Below are 6,219 nucleotides of genomic sequence, written 5' to 3' on the forward strand. Positions count from 1 at the left end.
TTAACCTGTGTGTGGTGTTGGGATCTGTGGGACATGTTTTCAATGTTTACCAGAAGAAAAATGATCTATCCAGCATATAAACTACCTAGCTCAACAACAAGTAAATCTCAAGTCTTCACACTCAAGTCCTGATTCAAGTCCTAAGTCAGTACAGGCGAGTCTCAAGTCAAGTCAGTAGTCCTGATCTTTGAGTCCTAAACAAGTCAGTCTGTGTCCTTCAGCTAATTTAAGGCCAAAACACTGAATAAAGGTAACAGTGCTGAAGCCTTTTAATGACCGCACATCAGCAGCGCTTGGCTGGATATTAATACACACCCAAGAATTTTTACCCAACTAAAATACAAAAAATCCACGGTACACAGATAACCACACGCCTAAAAAGGATGGATCAAAGGGTTCTTTGCATCATGAAATGGTTCTTCAGATGAATGGAGAATGTTCTGTAGATGGTTCTATATAGAACCTTTTTGAAAAGGGTTCTATTGAGCACCCAAAAGTAATGTTCTATTGTTATGATATTAAACTTTAACAATAGGGGAACAGGTGCTCTGTAGAACCCTTTTCAAAAATGTTTGCCATCAATCTGAAGAACCATTTTATGATGCAAAGAACCCTTCGATAATGCAAAGGGTTATGAGTGTTCACAGTTCTTTTTAGAACCATTTTCTTTGCTAAAGAACTTGTGAAGAACCATTGAACTTATAAAATTTTGAAGAAATTTGAAGATGAATTTTGGGAACGTTGGGCACATAGGATTAAAACTGTGTAGCGTCTGCAGTCAGACTCCCTCCATGTTTCTTCCACAAATCCGAGTCATTGGTGTTAAAGTCAAAGTCAAGTCGCAGGTCTTTCTCGATTTTCTCAAGTCTAGTCTCGTGTCATTAAATTCATGACTCGAGTCAGACTCGAGTCCAAGTCATATGATTCAAGTCCACACCCCTGCCTAGCTTCCTAAAATGATTCAGAATCACTGATCATTTCTCTCTGTGTCTCTACAGGTAGTGCAGGTACGATCCAGACTTCCTCATGGATCACAGCGATTTTCCTCCTTTTTTTTTTACTTTTTACTTCATTCCACCTCTCTGTGGATCACCACCTTGACGTGGTAGAGAGGCTTGCGCAATCCTAAGAACCCACGAGTTGAACTTTCTGGTAGAGTCACGCATGACTGAAAGGTCGAGGGGAAGGATTCAGACTAAGAGTGATTCAGAAAGAGTTGAAAAGGATGAAACCACTGGACAAAACAGTTTAATGAAGGAAATATCCATCCATCCATTTTCTAAGCCGCTTCTCAGTCAGGGTCGCGGGGGGATGCTGGAGCCTGTGCCAGCAGTCTTCAGGCGAAAGGCAGGATAAATCCATGTATACATGTATATAAATTAGACCATATATGTAGATATAGATGTTTTAAATAATTAGGTAATGCAATGTAAATGCTTGATGTGTGTTTTAACATGATTTTTACAGGAATATAAGGAAATAAAGGAAAAGCCTCCATGTCTGCCCTCATGCTTTCTTTTTTGCTATGCTTTTCAGTCCATCATGGTCTCTGTTCATGTTCACTGCACTGTAGGCAGTTGTGTTCGTGCAGTTTAGACGGACATCCTCTCAAGATGGACACAGATATTGCAGTACAGCATAACTTCACTTTGACCAACCTGCCTGCAGATCCCTGAGAACTTATTCAGTCAAATCAAATCAAATCAACAGCTTTTAGATCCTATTTTTGGTACAACCTCTGTCGAGGTTCCAAGTGAGTGAAGCTGATATCAGAGGGTGAGAATCGTTAAACACACATCCTAAGGTTACCTACCAGGTTAATGTGTCCTCTTGTGTTGCCTTTGAGCAGCTAGAATGGTTTTGTCATCTTAAGTCTTAAACTCGTTTTTATAGCAGTCTTCTTTTGCCTTTATTGTATTGTTCTGCACTGGTGTTCCTGTGTTGGTCCGGGAGGAAATGTTCTTTCGTTTCACTGTGTACTTGTACTGAGCTACAATAACAATAGTAGTGGGTAGTTTTATTTATATTTAGGGTGGTTCTAGTTATTTATATATAAAGGGTAGTTATATTTATCATTTTTCTAGGAGAGACATTACTCAGAGTCCACTAAAAGCTCCACAAACATACTCCTTTATCCAGCTAAATGTCAGTCAGGGATATATTCTGATTTTAATTAGTACTGTAGTCAACTCGCCACTGGCTGTGGGAAGCTCTCACGAGGAGCTGCTGTGCGTCTGAAGTGTATGTGTTTAATGTACTTTGTGCTGTTGGGCTGTAGGGTAGTTACTGTGGGTCTGTCTACACCCCTGAGCAGAGATTATATGGCCAGAAGTGACCTGGCGCTGCTGTCTCAGGCATTTCAACAGAGCCGCCCATTCAATAAAAGAGCTTTAGCCTTTAGAAGTAACTCTTAGGCCCTAAGCCATTTCACCCCTTACCCCTACCACTTAGCCCTCAGCCCTCCATTTGCTCATTCATGTCTAAGGGTAGGGTGTCCTGATTCTTGTTGTGATAGAGGGGTAGGTAGAAGTGTTGGGACTGCAAGATCCTCCAAGAGGTTTTTCAGTGACTCCAAACAGAGTATTATAAGAAAATAAGAAAAACTGGCCAGATGGAGCACAAGAGACCAGAGAAACCCACAAATGTGAGAATTTTCTCTGTTAAATAATAATGATAATCATTGTTTAATCTTAGTTTAATGTCATTTCAGTCTATTTTGGCCTTTTCTTCATAACAAGCATAAAAAACCGCTAGTAGCAGGCTAACGTCTCGGTACTTATCTAGCTATGGTGTCTTCTTGTGAGAATGAGGTGTTATAAAATATTCCAGTATTGGTAACAAAATGGCCCTTGTGTTTCTCTTGATTTTATCTGTGACTTTTAACTTGGCAGTGTGTTATTTAAATTATGCAAACTTTGGTGCACATGAAAATGTTCCCATGAAAACATTCCCAGGCAAATTCTGGAGTTGCCCTGAAACCACAAGTGTCTTAATTTCATCCAGGGCCTCTTAACGTTAGCTGCTCTGTTGAGTAGGAAGTGATGAGGGCAGATTAAACTCTAAAATATGTGCTGTCCACTGTGGGTGGAAATGCCATCTATGATGTATTTCCAGTACACTGTGGGTCGAGAAATGTTAAATTACCATACAGACACATCACAGCCTGCAGTACGTGAGAGTTCTCAGACTTGTTTACTTCATATGAAAGAGGAACTAGTCTGAAAACATTCTGTTCTCAGAAGAGTTACATCACGAGTACAGGGGTGGGACTTTGTCTGTGTTCTGTTTTGTATTTATTTAAAGTTTTAGGGTTTTTTGGTATGTATTTATTGTACAGTATCATCTGTGTTTATTGTATTGTTATACCGGTGTAGCTGTGTTGGTCCTGGAGGAAATGTTCTTTCGTTTCACTGTGTAATTGTACTGAGCTGCAATAATAGTAGTAGGGGGTAGTTCTATTTATATTTAGAGTGGTTCTAGTTATTTATATTTAAAGGGTAGTTATATTTATCATATTTCTAGGAGAGACATTACTCAGAGTCCACTAAAAGCTCCACAAACATACTCCTTTATCCAGCTAAATGAATGTCAGTCATGGATATACACTGCTAATAAAATAAAATAAAATAAAGGGACACTTAAATAACACAATATAACTCCAAGTAAATCAAACATCTGTGAAATCAAACTGTCCACTTAGGAAGCAACACTGACAATCAATTTCACAGCTGTTGTGCAAATGGAACAGACAACAGGTGGAAATCATTGGCAATTAGCAAGACACACTCAGTGAAGGAGTGGTTCTGCAGGTGGGACCACAGACCACTTCTCAGTACCTTTCTGCTTTCTGGCTGATGTTTTGGTCACTTTTGAATGTTGGTGGTCTTTCACACTCGTGGTAGCAGGAGACGGACTCTACAACCCACACAAGTGGCTCAGGTAGTGCAGCTCATCCAGGATGGCACATCAATGCGAGCTGTGGCAAGAAGGTTTGCTGTGTCTGTCAGCGTAGTGTCCAGAGGCTGGAGACGCTACCAGGAGACAGGCCAGTACACCAGGAGCCGTGGAGGAGGCCGTAGGAGGGCAACAACCCAGCAGCAGGACCGCTACCTCCGCCTTTGTGCAAGGAGGAACAGGAGGAGCTGCCAGAGCCCTGCAGAATGACCTCCAGCAGCCCACAAATGTGCATGTGTCTGCACAAACGGTTAGAAACCGACTCCATGAGGATGGTATGAGGGCCCGACGTCCACAGATGGGGGTTGTGCTCACAGCCCAACACCGTGCAGGACGCTTGGCATTTGCCAGAGAACACCAGGATTGGCAAATTCGCCACTGGCGCCCTGTGATCTTCACAGATGAAAGCAGGTTCACACTGAGCACATGTGACAGACGTGACAGAGTCTGGAGACGCCGTGGAGAGCGATCCGCTGCCTGCAACATCCTTCAGCATGACCGGTTTGGCAGTGGGTCAGTAATGGTGTGGGGTGGCATTTCTTTGGAGGGCCGCACAGCCCTCCATGTGCTCACCAGAGGTAGCCTGACTGCCATTAGGTACCGAGATGAGATCCTCAGACCTCTTGTGAGACCATATGCTGGTGCGGTTGGCCCTGGGTTCCTCCTAATGCAGGACAATGCTAGACCTCATGTGGCTGGAGTGTGTCAGCAGTCCCTGCAAGATGAAGGCATTGAAGCTATGGACCGGCCCGCCCGTTCCCCAGACCCAGATTGAGCACATCTGGGACATCATGTCTCGCTCCATCCACCAACGCCACGTTGCACCACAGACTGTCCAGGAGTTGGCGGATGCTTTAGTCCAGGTCTGGGAGGAGATCCCTCAGGAGACCATCCGCCACCTCATGAGGAGCTGCCCAGGCGTTGTAGGGAGGTCATACAGGCACGTGGAGGCCACGTGGAGGTTACTGTGGGTCTGTCTACACCCCTGAGCAGAGATTATATGGCCAGAAGTGACCTGGCGCTGCTGTCTCAGGCATTTCAACAGAGCTGCCCTTTCAATAAAAGAGCTTTAGCCTTTAAAAGCAACTCTTAGGCCCTAAGCCATTTCACCCCTTACCCCTACCACTTAGCCCTCAGCCCTCCATTTGCTCATTCATGTCTAAGGTTAGGGTGTCCTGATTCTTGTTGTGATAGAGGGGTAGGGAGAAGTGTTGGGGCTGTATGACCCTCCAAACTGAGGTTTTTCAGTGACTCCAAACAGAGTGTTATAAGAAAAACTGGCAAGATGGAGCACAAGAGACCAGAGAAACCCACAAATGTGAGCATTTTCTCTGTTAAATAATAATGATAATTTTGGTTCCTTTCTTCATAACAAGCATTAAAAAAATCGCTAATAGCAGACTAATGTCTCGACAGCTAACTAGCTAACTTTCCCGTTCCACCTTAAATAGTCCAGCAGTTCTGAAGCCTGGAGTGGCAAAATGTAACTGCTGCTACATTTAAGGCGGAATGGGAAAATTCAAACAAGAATCTGGAAAAACATTTACATTTACGGCATTTTGCTGACGCTCTTATCCAGAGCGACTTACAATTTGATCATTTTACACAGGCAGGCCAAGGCGGTGTTAGGAGTCTTGCCCAAGGACTCTTATTGGTATAGTGTAGGGTGTTTTGCCCAGGTGGGGATTGAACCCCAGTCTACAGTGTAGAAGGCAGAGGTGTTACCCACTACACTGACCAACCACCTAAAAACATCTAACTTTAGCTTCGTATCACTGAAGAATTAGGGGTGGATTTCAATTTAAAAAAAAAAAAAAAAACTTCCGTAATCTGGAAAAAGTCTGTGAAATGTTTCTTTGGAAGGTCAGACCTTCAGTAATCTGGAAAAAGTCTGTGAAATGTTTCTTTGGAAGGTCAGACCTTCAGTAATCTGGAAAAAGTCTGTGAAATGTTTCTTTGGAAGGTCAGACCTTCAGTAATCTGGAAAAAGTCTGTGAAATGTTTCTTTGGAAGGTCAGACCTTCAGTAATCTGGAAAAAGTCTGTGAAATGTTTCTTTGGAAGGTCAGACCTTCAGTAATCTGGAAAAAGTCTGTGAAATGTTTCCTTGGAGTCAGATGGCCAGATGAAGCCCAGCAGGCTGCATTTCTCCAAAGCTATTTTGAAAATCTACAAACAGGACATTTTTTAAGCTGATAAAAGCATCACTTTCTCTCTGCATTTGATCAGGCTATGTATGCAGTTACGTATGCAGGGAGAATATCCG

The sequence above is a fragment of the Pygocentrus nattereri genome, chromosome 11 (assembly GCF_015220715.1).
Source record: "Pygocentrus nattereri isolate fPygNat1 chromosome 11, fPygNat1.pri, whole genome shotgun sequence".
Lineage (NCBI taxonomy): Eukaryota > Metazoa > Chordata > Actinopteri > Characiformes > Serrasalmidae > Pygocentrus > Pygocentrus nattereri.